At 47.7% G+C, this 23,054-nt stretch overlaps 1 protein-coding gene across 8 annotated transcripts in view; it reads right to left on the bottom strand.

Moving 5' to 3' along the window:
• TDRD12 (tudor domain containing 12) overlaps positions 1 to 23,054 on the bottom strand; it is a 3,486,095-nt gene that overhangs the window by 3,306,281 nt on the left and 156,760 nt on the right. The window lies entirely within an intron of this gene.

Below are 23,054 nucleotides of genomic sequence, written 5' to 3'. Positions count from 1 at the left end.
ACGATTCGGAGACTGTTCCGAAACAAAGTGGTCATGTTTATGTGGTTGTCAGAGACTAATCCCTTCTTGTATATTCGAGAAGTTTAGTGACCTCTGAGTTAACTGGCACACACAAGTAATTAAGTTTAATATACTCAATAGAGACATAGTGACCTTAGTCATGTCAAATCTATAGTGTATGTTATTCCAATGCGCAGAGCCTATCAGGGATATAGGAACTACAATACACCAGGGACAGAGAGAAGCTCTTGAGCGACTACGCATGGCGTCTCGCAACGGCCGAAGGGCAGGGAGAAGTCGAAGAATGCCTGTGCTTGTTCGAATTCTGGTGTTTGCCTGACTTACCAGACCTCTCCAATGACAAACTGCGACAAGTAGTGTGGGCTCATCGAACATTCTCAAGACATTCCCCTCGAACAGGTGCGACGGGGAGCCTGGCTTCTAGCAGCTTACGGGACTGCTCCGGCAAAGCCTTCAAGTTCATGGCCCAGCACTCGAAGCACAGCTTTTAGCAGCAAACAAGGTGCGGATCTGTCTGGGACATCATCTCGTGTCATGAACCGCAGGGCTTGAAGCTGGTCCTTTGGTGGGAAATACTCAACACACCAGGAGTCAGACTCAAAAAAGAAGAAGAAGTCGACAAAAAGTCGAACTAAGTTAGCCAAAAAGTGGCTAGGGGTAGCTCTCTCCAGATCTGCGCCTAGGCTGGCACGAAAAAAGAAATAACTGACAACAGAGCGCATGGGTGGCGTCTATATAGGTCCTGCAACATCATCCCAGCGCCCATGATGACTGATGCGGAGCCGACCGGCACTACCAACCGATGCACAGTGGTACTGCTGACGGAAAATCTCCAGATTCAGAATGACACATGGGGGAAATTCTACAGTAAGGAATCTACAACTAACGGTATATCATATTTGGAGCATGCTGAACCAGTGACTAGCAGAGGGCCGAGTTGCCAAACGCACAGGTATGGAGGAGCAGACGAGGGCCCTTGTAATGATGAAAAAGTGCAGACTGCTTAGACAGCAGTAATAAGGTGATGGGGAATACGGCATGGCCCAATTGAGTGAGAGAAGCTGTGGTTTACAGAATGCAGTGGAGACAGACATAAGCTGCATCGCGCTGGGGGAGAGGGGTGGCGTTCTCGGCCCGCTCTAAGGGATTGAACTGAGAAGTCGGACCCCACCCACATACGCCTGTATATTAGACAAGCATTGGCATAACCAATAGGTCTCGCCTTTGGGTCCTTTTAAGTGTTTTGCACCAAGGATATTGTGCTGGACAACTGAACACTTATAAGGTCCCAAAGGCTATACTTATTGGATATGCCAAAGCTTGTTTCAGGTGTGTAGTTGGCCAACGATTCTATCAGTTGCTACACAGACAGGAAGTTAACGGGTCTTTAATGGATCCGCAGCTGTCTTGGTTCTCAACTGTTTTGCAATTTTGAGGTTTGTCGGGCAGGCCTGGTAGGATCCAATCGGAAACGTATGCCTCTAAAAGGAGGCCAGCCTTCCTTCTTCCAGTGGTGCTTGTGACCAGCACCGCCTCAGTATATGAACTCATATTGGTTCTTCTCACATTTCCTCAGCACGCAAGAGTTCCCAGTAAATGACATGCCTGAGGGTTCAGAATTGTCAAGAGTGGAGGGCAACAATTGATGGGATGTTCAATGCTTGAGCAAACTTTTTTTTTTTTTTTTTTTTTGAAAACCTTTATTTAGCACTGTGTACAAGACAAATACGGGCCTACAACCATCCGGCCGGCCTCGACACTTCTGATGCTTGATAGCAAAGTATACGTCCACTCGGTGGCACAGCAGCACATAAAAGCATACGACCTATGTTGCAAAATCCACGTGCACTGAGTGGCAGGAGACAGTAAGGTTAATTTTAAAAAGTTTTAAATTTAAGGAGATACAGAGCTAGAACGGATCAGTGCACAGAACAGACGGACATACGATAAATGGGTAACTTCCAACAGGAGAGTCTACTAACAGTGAACATATCTAAAATGGCGGCACGAAACTATAATACCAGGATATAGATATGCTTCGAAGTGTGCCTCCCAGCCGCTACCCTCCTAACACCATTCCCCCCCACTGACCCTAGAAAAAGACGTAGGAAAAGGACGGAAGAAAGAAAAAGAAGGCCCATAGTAACAAAAAACGTATCAAAGAAGACCCCCCACCCTACACGCATGCCGAGGCTATGGCCTACCCCCCCCCTAGCTACGTGTCTGTCGCCCCATAGGAACCCGAAATATAGAATTAAGGAAGAAAGAAAGGAAAAAAAGACCATAAAGCGGGGAGGAGCCCACCACACTGCCGAGCTCCCGGACTCCCGCGCCGCCCATACATCCTGCGCCATGTACAGCACAGTATCCAAAGACCCACGTAAACCCGGCGGTCCCAAATCAATAACACCCAGCACTTCAGTACTTCACAAGTCCTCCCCCCGGCAGAAGAAGGAAACAGGAGGCGAAATCACAGCGACATGGAACAAAAACGGGTCATTAAAGACTACTCATCCCTAATTACGAAACGTGTATCAGTCCAGGGCCCCGTATGCCGATCCAACCAAAGCGACAACCGGCATGCCATCACCCCTGTCCGGACCGGCAGATATGATTCAGGCCCGTCCATTGCTGCGAGTCACCTTCAGCCAGGACAAAGAGACAAGATGGCCGCTCTCGAGGAAAGGGGACAATGAAGACATATCGTACCGCAGGGTCCCAAACGCAGCAGTAACATGCCACAGAGGCTCGAGCGACAGGTGCATTCAGGGTAACATCTGGCAAGGGCAGTGAAAGGCTAGGTTTCAGCAGGTAGTTCGTAGGCAGAGTCACAACATTCAAAGTGAAGGGTGTCCCTGCAACTGTATCCGTGTCGATGGATTGACGCGTTACATTGTAGCCAGGAGGACTCCGCGCCACCGTCCCCCCACTCTGCAACTTTGTTTCACCTCCAGGAGAAAACAGGGGCGGCGGGGGATCCTCCAGCCGGGAACGTCCCGTTGCAAACAGTGCCTCATCGATTCTCCGGGTCAGCGCCCGGCAAGTACTCTGCATTGCCACTTTCAACGCCACGAGGGCGGCCAATACATCCCCACAGGTCGGGTCCCTCTGTACCAAGCATCGGTCCGCACTATCCCGCTGCTCCTCCGATGCGGCTATCAGCTCCGGGGCACATGGGCGCGCAGACACTGCGAGTCCAGGGTCAGCCAGCGTCTCAGCGAGAAGAGCCGACGCCATTGTCACCTCCACTGCGGGCAATTAGTTACGGGACAAAAAATAACTATGGTCCGAGGATGTAGACACCGGAAAAGCGTCGTGCTCCACTCGGGAACTGCACAGGGCGAGAGCGCCCCACGGCCACCGCGAGAACCGGCCGTTCGCCGCAGGAAGACACTACAAAATGGAGTCCGCTCGCTTGTCTTCAGGGTGGCGGAGGAGAGCTAGTATTAGGGGGCTCAGACGTCGTCCACACCACTGCCGGCGCTCGGGGGAGTCCGACGCGGACGTAAGGGTCTGACTCCAGTCGCACGGCCAGCGTTTCCTCCCCCGCGATCACCCGCAGTATTCCAGCTCAGCACCCAGTCCACATCCCTCGGCGTCCAGCGGCGGCCATCTACGCAGGGACCCGTGGGAGCGCCGGAGGTCGTAATAGACACCGAGTCAGCTACCAAACCCGCCGACAAAGGTGTCAGGAGAACGCCAGTCACTTCAGTGCCGGTAATCCGCGGCGGTTGGGCGGCGCAGGTCAGGAGAATTAATCAGGATTAACAAAAGAAGCCAGACGGTCCACGGAGCCGGGAGCTCAGGCGTCCGTCCCGTCGGCCATCTTGGCTCCTCCCGTCGCTTGAGCAAACCTTACTTAAGCCCAGGGCCCCTCTTGGGTGACATTCCATTGCATTGTTTTTTAGCTTGTATATGCTCTAACAGAAATTAGTCTTTGTCCTGGGTGAAGAAGAGTTTGCATATGGTATGCCCCCTGCTGTGCTGAAAAGACGAGCAAAAACATGGAATGGAATGTTACCCAGAGGCATTCCTGGTGGCAGCAAGCAATGGCTCCACCATACACATTAATCACTTTTGCACCATCGCTAAATGTGGTAATGTAAGCATTATCCACGATCATGAAGCCACCATTGTAAAGCCTGCTGAGCACACAAAAATTGGACTGTGAAAATAACTACACGGAACTAGTGTTGAAGCACTAGCGCAGTCCTGCAAACAGCCCTGATCAATTGATAATGTGATTGATTAGCAGAACGACATGCTAGCCTCAGAGAATGGACAGGTAAGACGCCTTCGTTCCCCAGCTGGGAAGCCCTGTAGTAGCATACTGAAACACGGGGCATGACATCACGAAAAACTTACATCAAAGATAACGAACGTAGACCCATATAACTAGTGCCCTCTGAACGCATGAGTTACATGTGTTTGTAAGTTAATTACAAACATATGGTGTCGAGCTCGCTCCCGCAAGGCAATCGCCACATGTGCACGTGTTGCCATTGAAGGCAATGGTACGCGTGCACGTTTTTGGCTGAAAAGCCGAAGCCATTCCAAAAGGTCTTTTTGTCTATGCAGCGCATGCGCGCTGCGTAGGCGAGACCTAAAAACAACCCATACTGAGATTTTACCTGCTACACCTCCATACTTGCCAACTAACAAACTAGTTTCATGGTGTGAGGAGGGGACAGGGCTACACGCCAATACACTGCCACTCACCAAGCCCCCCTCCCTGAAAAAAACTAAGGGTTGTTGAGGCTGCCACCCCCCCTTTCCTGGGGTGTTTTCACACCTCCCAATGGACATCAGCTGCAGAGTGCCTCTGACAAGGGTCTGGAAATCCACCGTTTACAGTGGTTTTCAGCTTGTCTTCCCTGCCACCTTGCGATTTCGGCTCCTTACCTGGTGACCCTGTGAAGGGAGCTGAAATAGTGTGCCTCACGGTGCCACCGTGTGAGTTGGCAGGTCTGCACCACAAACATTTCAATCTCACCTTCTCCAAGGTCATACCTGGCTGTTTAAAGCCCTGTATCTCCTTCTGCCACAACCACATGTGGGTAAAAGTGTAATAATAGCAAGACATACGACTAATTCATTATGGCATGAATCGTCTTGGACTAGTTTGTCAAGTTTCTTTGTGTGTGTGAAAACAGTTACTATTCACGCCATTGGATGGTGCTAGGTGTGGAAACGGCACTTGAACAACTAGAAAAACTGATCAAAGAGATCCATGATCTCAAATTGGAAATAAACGGAGATTCCGCTGTCACCAACGCGAAGGAAACTCTTGAAAGACTGGAGAAAAACATTAAGGACTTCGAAATAATCACACAAACAAAGAAACTTGACAAACTAGTCAAAGACGTACGCTTGTATGATAAGAAAACCACATATCCCTACCTTCAAGAGGACTATTACAAGCAGGACAACCAGGGTCGGTTTTATTAACAGAGGGAGAGGAGGATACAGAGGAAACAGACGTTTTACCAACTTCTCCGATTCATCATACAGCTCAGGAAGCGACGTTGAACAAGCAGGACCTAACAGTGGATACCAACAAGACTCATGGTACCAACCACGCCAAGGCCAATACCAACCTGGGAATCCCTCTTCTTTTTTAGAAGACGCCCAATGGAGACCACGCAGAGGACGTGGTTACAACTGGAACAGACCACCACCACGTGGCCAACATCAACAGACATGGGAAACCGGACGGCCACAGAGACAGAATGCCAAACCGGTCAGGTTCCAACCAGAGAACCACGGCGAGATCAACACCAGGCGGAGGACGTACAGATGGTACCAAGAGAGATTAGCCCAATCACCAACCTATGAAGAGACACTATCAGATGATGAAACCAGCATCCTGACTAAGGGACTATCTTTCGTACCCACCTTTTTTCCCAACCGTTTCAATGTTACGGCAGAACTTCATCGCTTCTTTCGGAAAGTGCGACTGCGGTATTTTTTCCAGACACTCTATTCCATCACCATCCACCTCCATTACTGGAATGAGACCACTATCTACGTTCATGCTACCGAGTCATATGATGTCACATAAGATCCTAACATTTGAAAGTGTTGTTATCCGAGATATCCTGAAGACATGTGGAACCAAATCCTATGTCAAACACAATATCCCCAGAAGAGAACGAGAGGTCCTACACACACTCAAGGACAACAACTCCATAGTTATCAAACCAGCGGACAAGGGCGGCGCTATTGCGGTTCAGAACGTCGATGACTACAAGGAAGAAATATATTCACAAATACATGATGGGATCAGTTACAGATCTGTCTCTGTTGACCCCGACCAAGGAAGTAAGGAAACTTATTCAACGGATAACCACTGATGGCAAAGAGCTTGGTTTCTTGTCGGCACATGAATTTGACTATCTCAACAATGCCCAACCCCGTCTCCCCACCATATACACACTACCTAAGGTACATAAGAACTTACAGAAACCACCCGGTAGACCCATTATATCAGGATGCGGTTCACTCTTGGAACCTGTGTGTAAATATGTTGATTTCTTCATGAAACCACTGGCGGAAAATACCAGAACAAACCTTCGAGACACCATGCAGGTCATAAACCTTGTGGATGGTATGGATTTTGACCCAGGAACGCAGCTGCTGGCCACTCTCGACATAGTATTACTCTACACGAGTATACCTCAACAACAAGCCCTTGATGTGATGCGACGGGTTTTGGATAAACGACCGCAACCATCAAATGTACCCACCAAATTTATAATGGATCTCCTGGAAGTGGCCATGACAAATTGTTTCGTCTTTCAAGATAACTTCTACATCCAGACCAAAGGAGTGGCTATGGGGGCGGCCTTCGCACCGGATTTGGCGATTCTGTATATGATTACTTTGAAGATGAACATATTTTTTCAAACACCAACCCATACAAGGCCAATGTCATACAATGGCATAGATATATAGACATATGTTCTGCTTGGGTTTGCGGATCAGATAGAACCCGCTCATCAGAGCCTCACTAACCCAGCCAGAACGTTACCCCCTCCCTAGAACCTATTTACAATAGTGCAACCACATATATCTATCACCTAAGGACAGGGAATTCCTACTATACATACCACGACCTCTTATAATCGGCGGCCTCGCGATCCCATACGGATCCAGACCTCTCTACCCAGACGGCAGTCTCAGCACAATCGGCGGCCTCGCGATCCCATACGAATCCAGACCTCTCTGCCCATACGACAGTATCACAAGTGGCGGCCTCGCGACCCCATACGAATCCAGACCTCTCTGCCCATACGACAGTATCACAAGTGGCAGCCTCGCGATCCCATACGAATCCAGACCTCTCTACCCAGACGGCAGTCTCATACAACAGTTCATCCTATGATCACCATAACATACAAAAAGGGAATCAGTCTCACTATTCATCCGATCACACAAGGACTGCCAGTTCGAGCATAGCCTGTTCTCTGGTTCGAGGGGCTCCTCTTTCCCTTATTCAGTTACCACTTAACTGATCAGGGTTAACATCTGTTCATGTAGCCGCAGCTGACTAGAAGAATAGGCTACCCTCTCATACAAGAACACGCAGCACATGTTGGTTCACTACAAACTGGGTACTTTATTACTCATTACATACGCAATCACATAACATTACAATATAACACATAACCTGCAAAGAAAAGTGAAAGATTAAGTTGTACACTCTAATAAGAAAGGGTCGACATCACCTTAGTAGTGTGTAGCCTGCACTCAGTGGTCATCTAGGTTCCCTTCTCTTCTGTGCCTCGGCTCGCCTGGAAGTCACACCTCCGCAGTCACGGTTACATGTCTGCACCACTATGCGCTGTTCTCTTCACCCTTCTCCGAGTCACTGGGACCTCTTCCTTATCGGCTACTCTCTCCTCTCTGGCTATTCTGCTAGGAGAGTATCTGTCTCTCGGTTCTTCTCCGCCTTCAAGATGGCGTCTGTCTTCCCTGGAATAAGTAATAGCTTTACTGCTAACGGCTAGATGCCGCCTACGGACTGAACCTGTAACTGCCTCAGACTTTCACTAATATAGAGGTGCGTTTCCTCATGGAAAATTCCGGCCCGTAACCTGCCGCCCACCAAATTCTTGTACCTCCCCGTACCAAGGACACTTTCCCAGCCGGCCGGCCTGATGTAGTGTCTTAGGCATGAAGAAAAATACAATCCTTCGATAAGGGCCGGCCTGAACCGGTTCTCTCCAAGCGAATAACACCTCATAACTAAAACATTACATTTGACCTAGAAGCATCCCAAGCTGCCGGAGCAGAAAGAAAGATGGAGTCTCTCCCGTTTGAGGCCTACCAGGCCTGAATTCAGCATGAAATACCCTCACTACAGGACAGGTTATCCCTAATACTAACGAATCTATCCCCTAGGCTCTGTGTGCAAGCCCTGATCTATGGGGAAGAGCACAGGATCATGTCGAAGTGCCTAGTAAATAGGCTCCATTCACTACTCTAACCCTTAGACTTGAATGGTAAGAGACTGAAGTCACATTCAATCACTTTTCAACACAAGAAGGCCGGGAAAATCGAGCAGAACAACATAGTAATGATCTGGTCGGGAGATGAAGCGGAACTCAAAAAGTTCTGAGTGGTTGAACACCTGCTCCCCTGACAAAGTTAACCTCCCACAGCGACAGACATACCATAGACTTCCTGGATGTCACAATCAAAACATCGGATAATCACCTATATACCACACTCTATAGAAAGACAGCTGAAAGGAACCCTCTTCTACGCTACACGAGCCATCACAACAGAAGTCTGAGACAATCTTCCTTTCGGCCAGTTTCTCCGGATCCGGAGGAACTTTCCCTTTAAGGAAGACTTCTTTCGGGAGTCAGATGACTCATCAACCGACTAATGGAGAGAGGATACCCAAGGCGACTTGTCAAAAGAGCAAGAAAAAGGGCCTGGTACCAAAATAGCGAAACCCTCTTGACGGCCATAGAGAAAAAATCAAACACCAACAGAATGATCTGTCACATCATACTGTACACGAAGTAACGAGTTCAAGAAAATATTCAAGGACACTGGAAACTCATATCTGATGATCTAGACATACAGGAACCTCCAATGCATGCTTTCGAAAAAGCAAAGAATGTCCGCGACCATGTAGTTCGCTCTCTCCTTGACACACCACCCAAACCAACAATCCAGGTTATGTGGAACCTACCAGAAATTGTGGGACATTTCAAGTGTACACGATGCAAGGCCTGCCAAATGACGATTCAAACCAAGTCGTTCATTTACAAACAACATACCATCCAACTTAAGGCACACACAAACTGTAAATCCTGTGATGAAATCTACGCCATTCTATGTCCCTGCGATCTACTGTATGTGGGCCAAACCAGACAAAAAGTTAAGACACGGATATTACAACACTGTAGCAGGATTCGCTGCAGCACCCTAGGCGCCCCATTAGTGGAACACTTAAAGACACACACTCATGCACCTGACTCAATCAGATGGTTAGTCCTAGAAAAGGTATCTTTAGGACCAAGGGGTGGGGACATTGGACCTATCCTCAATGTCAGAGAATGTAAAATGATGTACCTTTTAGATACAGTAAACAATGGGCTCAATGAACTGGACAGTACGAATGCCCAACTGGCGGGCCTCGCAACAGAGTAAGAGATATTAACACTGTGGCATCTCTGACATATCTCATCTGTGATATTAAGCATCGGGCCATGCGGTGATTTTGGCCTCTAGACCCTTCAACCACAGAGATTTCATTTTGTCATATACTATTGACCATGGAATGGGAGTCATTTTTCAACACATTGTATTGTTTTTTGTTCCATGTTACATTGAAATACATCTGCAATCTATGATGACATGCATCGCTGACTGTTAAGTATTTCGCGATTGACAAATTAATGTAATCTAAACAATCAGCCATTATGTTCTTGTTCCATATCGCTTTGAAATTCAACCTCAATCTATGATGACATGCCCCGCTGATTAAATATTTCGCGACTTTGACCAATCTATGTAATCTAAACAATTAGCCATTATGTTCGAGAAAACTCAATATTTTGGTGATGTTTGCCCAGTTTATATAGATTTGTTTGACCGTGTACTGTATGCCTTATTAACACAGCAGATATTAACAACTGTCTTGATGTAATCATCGCCGATATCTACGACCATACATGTGTTTGCAATTGGATGTTACATTACTTGTAATAGTCCAGATATGGTTATCCAGGGGATTATTTGAGTATGTGCTTACTCTGCCCCTCGGAGAGATAGTGACGAGTAGCGTCAGCACGTCCTCACGCACGCTTGAGACGTTACATATCGCTGTATCTCTTAGATGCCACCCTGCCTCGAGAGCGTTGCGTCGAGCCTACTCGAACCAAGGTAAGCCTACTGCCTATCCTTTCATGAGGATACCATCCCACCGTTTACATGACACATTGTCTTTCCAGTCCAAGACTCCGAGGTTTTTCACGGTGTGTCCCCTCTTACTTGCTTTGTTAACCGCACGTAACGCATCGCCATTTAGTCTGTTTCCGTAAAACACTGGTCCTTGCCATCACTTTCGGACACACTGCATTTTGAGCCAATTGAAGTCTATACGTTAACAACACCTGCGCTCACTTTTCCGCACTAAGGCAACTATATTAATCGCCTGTACAGAGTTACCACCACCGGTACGATCTAGATGCTGGGTGTAGTTTTTAATGCAACGGCTCCATTTAAAATTTAGGATTCATGTGTACGCCAATCAGCCACAGTACCATCCAGTTTACATCTGACTCGGTACCACTAAACCGGGAATAACGGAATCGCGCTCCCATGAGAGGCACTATCCTTCAACAAGTAACTCAACGTGGGGCCCGTGACGCTCGCTAGGGGGTGACCGGGTTATAGTGCGTGTAGGAAGGTGGATATCTGACTATGGTTACCCCCAACTTTTTGCCTAGTGTCTAGCTGGTTTTTCGACTTAGTTGGCCTGAGATCCTGCCATTCAGAGTCTCAGGCTGTCTGCTCTCTCTTTAAAATGGACTCCATGTACCCTAGGTACATACACAATTGGTAAGGATCACCTTATTGGACCCTGTACAGTGTACTCTAGGTACCCAGGGCATAGGTGTACCCTAGGCCTCCCAGGGGCTGCAGCATGTATTATGCCACCCCTGGTCTGGCCTTCCATTATGACACAACTGGCTGATCACTCAGCTGGGGCAAGGTCGTGTAATCACCCCTTGCTTAGATATAGTATACCTATATCTACCCTTATATATATATATATATATATATATATATATATATATATATAGACACGTGTACCTTTCAGCCACTCCTATGGCAGGCCTTAACAATCCTGGAGGCAGAGTGCTTGGTAACATGCGAGATGGTGCTCTAGCATGAGCTGAGCCTGTCTGCAGCTTTCGGAACCATGTCCTTATAGCTGTTCTATGATATAGCCTACCATATACTCTTAAAGTGCCTTATAATCTTAAACGGTTATGGTAACTATGGTTTGGCTTTATCGAAACATGTCGTGTAAGGTGTCTAACACTGTGGAATAATACCCCCATACCATTTCTGGTGATGAGGATATTATTCCTCCCTTCTAGAGGGAGAGACATGTTAAAATCCTACTTTGCTGTTTAACCAAAGCCTCAGCATCACGAAATGGATGCTGCTGCCACAGACACGAGTCTGACCTCCTGCTGCTGGGAGTGATCCCGGCAAGGGAGGCTTGGACAATAGGTTTCCTGCTTGGGGAGGTGCTAGCACCTCCCCAGACAGACTTTAGTGTATTGGGGCAGGGAGGGCTGGAAGGAATGAGACATGCCTGGGGCACACAAGGTGTCCCATGCATAGTCCAGTTCAAACCGGTGCTGGGGCACTCCAGCTCCAGTCTTGGCGCGAAACTGGACGAAGGGAAGGGGGTGTAACCACCCCCCTTCCAGGTCCCACCCATAAGGCGTGACCTAGCAGGCAACCCAGCCCCCCAGATTAGTATAAGTGTGGTAGCTGGGCCCCAGGAGATTAGATTATCCTGAACCTGCAACTTGAACAGAAACTCTGGACCTTCGACATTCGACGAAAGAAGAAGACTGAAGAATCTCCCTTGTGGCCAAGGAGTGGCTACCCTGGGCAAACAGGCACCATCAAGAGACTTACCCTTTGCTGAAGTTCTACGAGGGACCGACTGCAGAGCCAGACCAGAGCCTTGACTTCGACTTCTCCGACCCTGATCCACATCCACAGCCGAGCTGAGATCCGTGGAGGCGACGAGAGACGTGGGACCGGCTACCTGGGAAAAGTGGCGAGTATCTTCCAGCGCAGCTTCTGAGGTACCCTTGAAGTTGTGCACCGGGAAGTGAGAAGCCCCAACCCCAAGCACCATCTGCACCGAAGATCAGCCCCCCACACTCCACGGGGCCCTTCTGCATTTTCCTCCTTGCCGTGTCTGTCCGGTTGCTTGCCCGTTGGCTAGCGGCCTTTACGACGACACACCTTTGAATCTTCACTGCTGGTTTGGCTCCTCCAGACTGGCTCCCGCTCCTCTGCCAAAGAGAAGCACCCCAGACCTTCCTGGTCTGCACCAGAAGCAAGTCCTCCATTCTTAGTGGGTTCCGCTTGCCAAGGCTTGGTGAGTCCTAGTTCGACTTCGACGCCGCCGACAGCTAGAGCCTTCGTGGGACAGCTCGCCTCCTGGTCCTGGTCGTCCTCGACGTCTCCTGGTACCCGTGGCTGCTGCGACAAGCTTCACCTCTTCACCTGCAATCTTCACGACATCGCCTGGTTCCTTCCTGGTTCCACGTGGTCACTGGCTAGTGACCCAGACTCTGTCCCTTCTGCTTGCAGGTATCCTCTCTTCTTGATCCCAGCCTTGGGATCCACCGGACACTCTTCACTGACTGCCTGTCAGCAACTTTCCTTCAGGCATCCATAGAAGTCCACGACGAAACCCGACGCAAGTTCACACCTATGCACCCGCAGCCCGTGGGCTAGGTAACTTGGGTACTTCGGTGCTCACTAGGGTATTGACTATCCTAGGGTCTAGTTTCCGAGTCTCGACTTTCTAGCTATACCAGAAGTGTCCTAAAACTGCTTATTTCTAACTGCTAGTGATTCTATCGACTTTTACGCATTACGCGCAAGTGTTTCCACTCTGCACCTGAATCCCGTGGGCCTCCCACTTCCTAACTGTTGGTAGTGTAGTGTAGCCCCAGCGATTCCCTAGGCCTAGGCCTATTCTATTTCCGTGACAGTGGTCCTTATACCACTTCTTTAGTATATGGTTTGCGTGGCCCCTAGGGCCTAACTGTATTACTTACCTGTGTGACTTAATGTATGCTTAAATAAGACTGTTGTACTTACCTCGAATCTCATAAAGAGTGCTGAGGGTTTGACTAGAATAAATGCACTTTATTTTATATATATATATCTGTTGTGGTGTCCTTTCATTTGGTATTCAAGGGATTATATATGGTATCACAGCTGGCTTCACATGCCATTCAGAGTTTAGCCTAAGACTGCTCTTGTCCATGCTACCACTAGGATAGCTGGTCTATAAGGTTGACTTTACAACCAATCATCATAAGGGTTGTTTGGACTGATATAAGGTGTACACTAGAACTAGTGACATCATACATCAGGCCAACTTCTCACAGTCATGTTTTGCAGGTTTTACTCAGACATTAGGAAAAGGTATTTAGTACCGTTGCTTAAGGAAATAGGGTTTGCTCAGGTTAGACCAGCACTTGTACACTTACAATTACTGAGTAATGTCCGGACAATTTTCCATGTCGCTAATTTCTTAGTTGCTGCTGTTCGTATTAACACGAAGAAAAAAAAAGTTGGCTCAGGGCACGCTGTACTCTGATCTGGTATGACGCTGTGGTTTTTATTTTGATTTTATTAGGAGGTTATGACTTTTAATCTGATTTTAAGTATAATATTTATTAATGATATTAACTGTATGGAATTTTTATTGTATACCCCAGTATGAATTTGAGGGGAATGTGTCTTAGGTCCCTGTCTTTTGCCTTATATAATGTTAATTAACAGAATTTATGGTGCTATATCTGTTTCCCTTTTAACTTGTCTACTGATGTAATTTTCTGTAATTGTCTCTTTTTGGGATATTAATTTTATCGAATAAAAGTATATGACTGACTGACTGAAGATACAGGAGTGATGACGGAGACCTGGTCGGAAGCAGCTGAATGCTGTCGAAGACCAGGAGCCATCCCACATCGGAAGTCAAGGACCAGGGGGTCTGTGTCCGGCAGGGGCACAAACGAGCCTTGGAAGCAGCAACAGATGTAGAAAAAGCTGCAGCATTGGGATCATAAAAGTCCGAGGTACTTGCCATGTGCAGGAGTTATAGCAGGCACTGAACAAGCAGGGGAGCCCACTGAAGCCAAAGACGACCCTCAAGAGGACCCACAGGCCGAAGGCACAAGAGTCGAAAGAAGACCATGAGCAACTCAACAAAGACGGAGGCCCACGGTGCTGAGGATGCAGTGAGGACGACTATCTTGGCAGGAAGAGATGCTAGAGGGTGGAGCTTCTTGTAGACCAGAGATCTCTGGAGTTGTGCCAACAATCCTTGGCAACGGCAAGTCGACGCAGTGCAGAGGGGTTCTGTTCCAGCGGTTCCGATGAGGGATACTGGCCTCAAACTTGCTGAGAACACAGTGCAGGCCTTAAGGGACTTGCAGAACGATCACCTGTGTTGCTGAACCTTTCGGAGTCCGTTGGACCTCAGGAGCAGCAGACACGTCCGCCTTGTTGCGGTGCCTGCAGAGGAGAGACTCCTTCGGGCATCTTTGATCCCCAAAGGCCTGGGAAAGCACCTGGATGAAGCACAGGCACAAACAACACAGGAGACTGGCAGAATGACGAGACCAGGAGCAGCAGACGACCTCCTCGATGCAGTCTCTGTTCCAGGTGAAGTCCAACGAAGTCCAAGGTTCCCAGACGGTTGAAGTGGTTTCAGATATGAATCTTGTCCCACGATGAATCTGAAGAGCCACCCACAGGTACGCCCTTAAGTACACTAGGAACAGGGTTGAGACGATTCAAGGATCACTCCTAGAAAAGGAGTTGGATAAAGGGAAAGATACTCATGTCCTTTCTCCAGTTTCGTGCCAGAGTGGGAACCAATGGCTCCCTGTAGTGGTTCATACTGGAGTATGCAAGAAGGGCACCAAATAGAACCTTCAAAGCAGTCTGGTGGCACTGGAAAGCGCACCCACCCCAGTCCAATTCACTAAGTCCTGTCTTGGATGTGATCATACCTCCCTGTGACAGTAAACCCATTATTGTACCTTCCCCATCTCAAGCTCAGCAGGTGGGCAGAATCGTGTCTGGGGTCGGCAGAAGCACTAGCTTGCTGTTAGACCCTAAAAGGCTGGTACTGGTAATACAGGGGATGCTCTAGGGAAGCCCTCCAGTACATGGTATCCTACATCCAACACTGGAATCTGTGTTGGGGTAGGATTCCAACATGTTTGATATCAAACATGACCGGGTTCTGTACAGCCAATATATATAGTTAGACATCTCATATTTGACCTGATGTCCACTATATGTATTATAAGGATGACCACACTTAAAAAGCCTAGAGACACTACTCCAGGGTGTGTAGAGGGGCCCTGCTCATGCAGGGGCACTCTCACACTTGTAACCAAGCACCCTGCCCTCAGGACCGAAGAGCCAGCCATAAGGGTGACTTATAGATTTTAAGTGCAGTGACCTCAGATATAAGGAAACTAATATCTGTTCTGAGAGGTGCAAGCACCAACTCACACAGGCTGCAATGGCAGGCCTGTAATCACAGTTTGAGTGGTCTCCTGTGGGTGGCATAATACATGCTGCAGTCCATGGGAGATCCCTGGTGTACATATGACCTGGGTACCTTAGTACCATATACCAGGGACTTACCTGGATACACCAGTAGCCAATGGGGAAGGTACCAAAGTACTTACCGCTGTCAAATTTAGGGAGGAAGCACAGTGATTGGGGTCTTGATTAGCAGGAACCCAGACAAACTAGTCAGAAAACCGAATAATACCAGCAAAAAGTGGGGGTAACTATGAAAGCAGATTGTACTTTCCAACATTAACTAAGACAAAGGACTTGGCATAGTGTGCTGCCAGGAGGAGTTGCCCCAGTGGCCACGCAGGACCCTCAGTCTCCACTTCGACAAGATATTATATAGCCAATAATGTATGGTTTTCTTGTCACCTTCACCAACCTAGAGACTGTTGGGGCCTCGAGCTGCACACTAAGAGGGTGAACCTTGTATGTTTTTCTACTGTTGTGTAGTATTGACTGATATGCATCATCAAAAACAGTGCATGTAAGCTGCTGTTACTCAAGTTTGAAGATGTATTTGGTATGTTTAAGATGCTAATGTGGGGGGTGTGTTTGTTGTTTATGCACCACAACCATGTGACTAATTAACGTCTCCATAAAGAATGTAGTGTGAATCCAGAGGGTGCAGGGAGCTCGATAAACTGTCTGGATTGTATGGTCTCCTGGTAAAGGGTAAAAGACACCACTGACATTGAGTGGGTATGGGCTGAACAAGCCCTGGAAAACGCAGCAGGTGCTGGCATATTAGGACAGGCATCATGTACAAATTGCACTACTCCAGGAGTCGCATCTCACCAACCACACTGAGGCATGGCACTGAGGCTCCCTTGGGCGGGTAGCCAGGTGTCGTCCTCCTATTCCTCATACTCGAGGGTTCTACTACAGGTAAAAAAAGGAGTGCCGTTCACACTCACCCACTCAAACAGATGACCAGGGTCGATGTGTTGGTGCAGGGCAGCCTTTGTTGTACATTGATCACCCTGGTAGCTACCTATGGGCCAAACACAGATGATCCCAAAAACGATGGCTCCGCTTGCACATGTTACAATGCTCAGCTATTCTTTTGGGTTCGGGGGGTTCGAAACACTTAATTGGGCCAAACATTGGCTTGACCGGTCAGCCACTGGGGCGTGGCAAGGTAACCATTCTGCCAGGGATCTCCGGGAGGGAATGGGTGACAGCGGCCAGGTAGATCTATGGAGACTGCGGATCTTCACTTCCTCAGTCCATGGCACATGGTCCAGATTAGATTATTTTTAGGTGACCAGAGAGGTTAGCACTTGAGCAGTCTAGGTGTGACATATGCCAAGAATGCTATCAAAACATGCACCAGTGCCCAAGAAATGGCATAAGGTGTGGGGGGGTTGGAACCAGTATAGGGGGTACATCTGCCTGCCTCCTGCCACTGACCCACCAGAGGAGCACCTTTCCCCCTAGCCCCACTTCCGACTTGAGTTTTGCTGATGAAATCTGATAGAAAGTTAGTGCCTCTGCCTCTCTCTCCCCTCCACACTTGAGGGCTGATCTGATGTTGGATATGGGGCCGCCTCATCGGTGGGAACTGACGCGAACACATGATGTGTATTGCCTTGCTTGTTATGTTTTACTTTAAAAATTGAAACCTTCTTTCCTCTCCTGCTTGACAGCTATAGAAGGCTACACATGTTGATTGACGAGCTGCCGAACCTCCGGGTTGTCGGCTGAATAGCTGTGTATCTGAAATATCCGAATAAAGGTTTTAAAAAAAAAAAAAAAAAAAAAAAAAAAAAAAACATGCACCAGTAAAGTTGGTGGTTAAGATACCGACACATGATCCGACACGATTCCAGCCCACAGCCTTACTTGACCCAGTGCGTCAGGCGGGACAGAGCACAATGCTTTCATATTTTGAGAGAAACGTGGGCTCAGTTGCAGGGGCACTCTCTGGGAAGCATTTAAGGTTACCATCATGGAGGTCTGTATTGGAGCACAAGCGGGTGTTTAAGGACTTGCCCACGCAGCTACAAACAAAGCAATGTTTGCTTTGCAGAAGGGAACGAGGCAGGGATGCCTCCTTTCCCCTTTACTTTGATTTGGATCAGGGGAGATCACCTGAACGGGGGCGTCAATTGGACGGCAGACTGGATGGATGAAATCTCCCTCTCTGCTAACGATATTTTGCTGTATTTAGCCAGGCCAGTTTCTTCATCCACCGTGTCTTGCATATATTTGTTCTATTTCATTAATTGGGATAAATTCCTGGTTTGTGTCTTGAGTGGGGAGTGCCCGGTTCTACCTGCAGGCTGCGAGGCCATAATGGTTTTGTGTACTTGGGTATATACATTACAGTTAATCCTACAATATTCCATGACCGTAACCTCTCTCCTCCGCTGTGACGTTTTCATGCGGGCATGCACCATTGGAAAACTCTCTCACTTTGCTTTGAAGAGCTGCTATATAAGATGATGGCGCTTCCCGGATTTCTTTATGCCCTACAGAACACACCCTATCCGGTCTCACCACAATATTTTAATGCCATTGATTCAGAAGTTCATGCCTTGCTGTGGAATAAGGGTAACCCACGATTAGCTTTGGCTAAACTCACAAAACGGTGGTACGACTGTGGTATTACCCTGCCTGCGATTAAAAGTTATTATTAAGCCTCACAGTTGGTGGTTCTTAACCACTGGATGCATTGTCCCGGTACAGATCCTGCATACAGGATGGATAGGCACAACATGCTCCCTGGTAACTACCCCAGGGCCCTCTATGGTGGGAAAAAACACACACCAACACACACCCCAACTTCCACTACAATTGCCATATGGCATACGGCAATGACTGCCCTGGGGTAGAAAGCCAAAATCACGCAAGTCACCCCACTGCTCGACGCCTACCAGCTGGGAGTATTGTCTAAGCAACCGGGTTTTGATAAATGGGACTTGGTAGGTCTTTCGAAGGTGGGCGACATGTGGGCTGGAGGCAAGGTGGTCCCTTTCAGTGACCTTCAGCGGGATCATCAACTACATAGCGGGGAAACTGTTACTTACAAGCACGGAGTGCACTACAGAAAGCAATACCCAAAGGTACCGACTTGCTGGTCTCTTCACAGTTAGAGGATAGATTACTCGACTATTATCTCCACGAAAAGGCCATTTCACAGACATATCGCAAGATACTGAATAACACACCAGATACACTGGAGAAAACTTGCACCAAATGGGTGGATGATGTCAGGGACATCAACGACGAAGACTGGCAGGAGGCACTGGCCTCACCCAGTGAGGTGGTGATTCCCTAACGTTTCAAACTTCTCCAACTTAAAATATTACACAGGGCTTACTACACTAGCTTGGTGCTTGTCAAAATGGGTGTGCTGGGATCCCCCACCTGTCCCCGTGGCTGTGGTCACACCGGCACGTACCTCCACCAGTGGTGGGACTGCCCAATCATTCAGTGGTACTGTGGAAGGGTCACATCCGTGATGTCCTCCACCTGTCATAAACCTATCGAAGTATCACCCCGCTTCTGCCTTCTCAACATCTGGGAGGCTACCGACCTGTCCAGACCTGAGCGATTGTGGGTTTCCCTGGGCTATATGGTTGCAAAACACAACATAGCTAGAACTTGGAAAGGAGTGATGAAGTTGAGGTTCGGGGAATGGGAATCAGGCAAGGATTGGTGTATGCAGGCAGAAAGTGTGATTTATGAAGGCAGGGGATGCCTGCAAAAATGGACAAGAATTTGGGGGCCATGGAATGTACGCAGAGGGATGATATGCACTCCTTTTAATGATGCTTCCCTGTTCTCAGTTGACCATGATGCTGAGTAATGCCTGCACATGAGGTAATGTATATGACATGCAATTGTATCATGGTTCCGTTGAATTACTATGGAAAATGTTGTACTACTGCATTGGGATTGTCAAAACTGATGAAGATTGCATTGCACCCTCCTGATGGTCAAGGGGGATACAGATTGGTCAGAGCATACTGAAATCTGGCTTGCACTGGCGGCGGGCCTCGTCAAACGGAACATTGCACGTAGATGGGGGGGTCCCCCCTGCCGCCCACATTGAGGGAATGGAAGTGTAACATGGACTGGTGACAGAGGGCAGAAGAGACTCTGTATAAAGGGAGAGGATGTAGCAAAAATTTGGAGAAAATATGGGCTCCGTGGCAAAACTATAGGCGGGGTTTGGATCTGGGCACTGATCATTTGTGAAGTTGGTGACATGAGACGAATAAGCTCAATCTTTACTACTGGGGGGATTTAACCTGCTTTATGTACACATGAGATGGGCCTTGCACCTACTGCAAATAATGCTGTGGACGACCTCCTGCCCTGCTGGAAATCGCAGGTGATTGGACTGAATTGCAACTGGGGGCTTATTGTCATAACCATGATTGTAAGTGGTCTTTTGAGCAAAATGTTAATAAAGAATTAAAAAAAAAAAAAAAAGATTGCATTGCACCGCACTTAATTATTCTTTGCCTAGCCTGCTCTTGTTTTGTTTATACAATAAAAAGGTTTTTTTTTTTTTTTAAAGTGGACTAGATTTTTTGGAGACTTATCGTCCATTTACTACTGTGTGTGTGCTCGGAGAGGTTTTGTATTGAATTCTAAAAAGAGTTTGCTGAGATACTGGACCCCGCACCTGTGTGTCGTGTATGAGGAGACATATACTAAAGAGACATTACCACCCCATCCTTCAGAGGAGCCCGTATCATTACTCTGCTTAAACCAGACAAACCACTCGAAAAAACTGAGTCTTACAGATCACTATCATTATTAAATACAGATGCCAAAATCCTGGCTACTCGGTTCCAGCCCCTACTCACTAATATGAGGTTACCGGACCAATCTGGCTTCATCCCCACTTGATAAACAATGCATAACCTGCGCACTCTTCGGGCTACTTCTCCAATTAGACCCAACCCTGCAGGCAGCGGCAGTCTTACTAGATAACGTCAAAGCCTATGATTCCATAGAAGGAACATACATGTTTGCAGTGCTCAATCGTATGGGGATGCCCAGGCATTCTTTCAGTGGATGCTCCTGTTTTATACTAGCCCACTGGCACGGGTGTGGATCAACGGAAACCCATCTGAACCGCGACAGGGCTGTCCATTGTCCCAGATATTATTTGCCTAAGCCCTAGAACCTTTGGCATATGTGATTCGGAAGAGGCACGCTGCAGCTGCGCTACAATTTTAATAATAGTCACTCGCTATATTGTTGTAGGCCGACGACATGGGGCTCTATGTCCGAGACCCGTGCACTCGCTTAGCGCCAGTCCTCCGGGAATATATCTGCTATGAGCGCTACTCTGGAATAAGTATTGATTTGTCAAGACCAGTATATTCCTCTTGACCCCATCCACCCTGCCGTATCGGCAGGTCTTCCCACTGGAGTGGAGTACAGACCCAGTCAAATACCTAGCAGTCTGGGTTTATAGAGATCCAGACTTAGTGGTCCAGTATAAATATGTCAGAGATCTCCAAACTTGAGGAACAAGTAGCTAGTTAGTCGGGATAGCCTCGGTCACTGCCCGACAGAGTGGTAATAATGAAAATGATTCTACTACCGAGGTTTCTCTATATATCTCTTCATTAATATACCTATCACAGAGACAACATTTTTTATAACACTTCAATCGCACATAATAAACCTAGCATTGACATGCAAGCAACGTAGAATTAGGACACGCTCACACCATCCTAGGATCAGGGTGGATTTGGAGCTCCGGATTTATACCTTTACGATCTGTGCGCTCATGCGAAATTTGAGCGCTATTGGTTTTACCCTCCTCCATATATGCTACATTTAATGATAGTAACTTGATGCACTTTCCCTTCCACCGTCACACAGAGCCGGAGAGACCCCATGAGGAAATTAATACCATCTGCTGCCCCACAGAGTCCTGGTGGGCTCTCGGCGCCAGGGCGGTCAAGCTTCCACTGTATACCCCAGTACTTCTACTGCGATATCACCTCGATATCAGTCACCCATGAAAAAGGGGCACTCACCATACTTGGGAACAAGGGTTGAGGACAATGGGCGATTCTTATCCCAGAAGGCCGTTTGAGGATATGGCAGATTTGCCACAGACAGCCTAGTTTCCCATTCCTGTCATTTACATAATACCGGCTGCGGACCACCATGATAGAGATGTACCCAGACTCTTAGGGCGCTACAGACACTACTCACTAGCACCACATGAACGAAACTTGTCACTAACTTATACAGTGCCTCCCAGCGGGATAGTCCGATTGCAGAGCACGCATATTTAGTGAAGTATAACGCTGTTCTTGATACACCTAGGAGCCCGGTAGATTGGGGCTTTTGTTGTGCATCAACAGGCAGGATCACATCCAATTGCAGTCTGAGAATAATTAACTTTAAATACTTATAACAAATGTATTTTACTCGTATAAGATCAAGTATGGAATGCTTGTGGATGCTAACTGTGCACGCTGTGGTGCCAAGGAGGCAGATTTTCGGCACCTGGTTTGGTAGTGTACACAGGTCAGACAGCTCTGGGAGCAGGTGGTCACTGCTATAACATACATGGTAATTGAACCTGTGCAGTGCATCCCTCGGCCGTGTCTGCTTGGGATGGTTAATCCCCTACAGGCAGCGAATTGTAAACTGGTAGTGGTGGCAGTCCATTTAGCGAAAAGAAAGGTAGCGATACATTGGGGGAAGTGGTCTGTACCCAAAATTGTCCACTGGCTAAAGGACATGGCATATTGTCAAGAGCAACGAACTTTATGCATAAGAACTGCCAAAACCCTCAAGTCCCAAAGATACATGGAGCCTGTTCACAGTTTACTCATTGTCCAGGTCTGAAGAACCTTTAAGTTAAAACCATGTTGATATCCTTGGCTTATAGTATTTAGATGTATATTGTTTGCATTTGCCTCTGTGGTGATCAACAGCATTAATGTTCAACGGTAAACAGATTCAGAATGAATTGGCAGACTTTTTAATAACTGTTGTGTAAGTTGTTAAAACTCAAAATATTTTTAATAATCCTCCATCTTAGGTACCATTAATGTATAGTCAATACGAAATGGAACCAGTATGGCCACAGACGTGCTGAGAGGAAGGGCAAAAACACTATCCTACTAGGGGGTAATCAAGGCAGGGAAGCCGGCTCTCCAGAG

This window comes from Triturus cristatus, chromosome 12 (genome assembly GCF_964204655.1).
Source record: "Triturus cristatus chromosome 12, aTriCri1.1, whole genome shotgun sequence".
In the NCBI taxonomy this organism is placed as follows: domain Eukaryota; kingdom Metazoa; phylum Chordata; class Amphibia; order Caudata; family Salamandridae; genus Triturus; species Triturus cristatus.
Note: the sequence above shows the minus strand (reverse complement) of the source record. Positions and strands in the feature narration are given on the sequence as shown.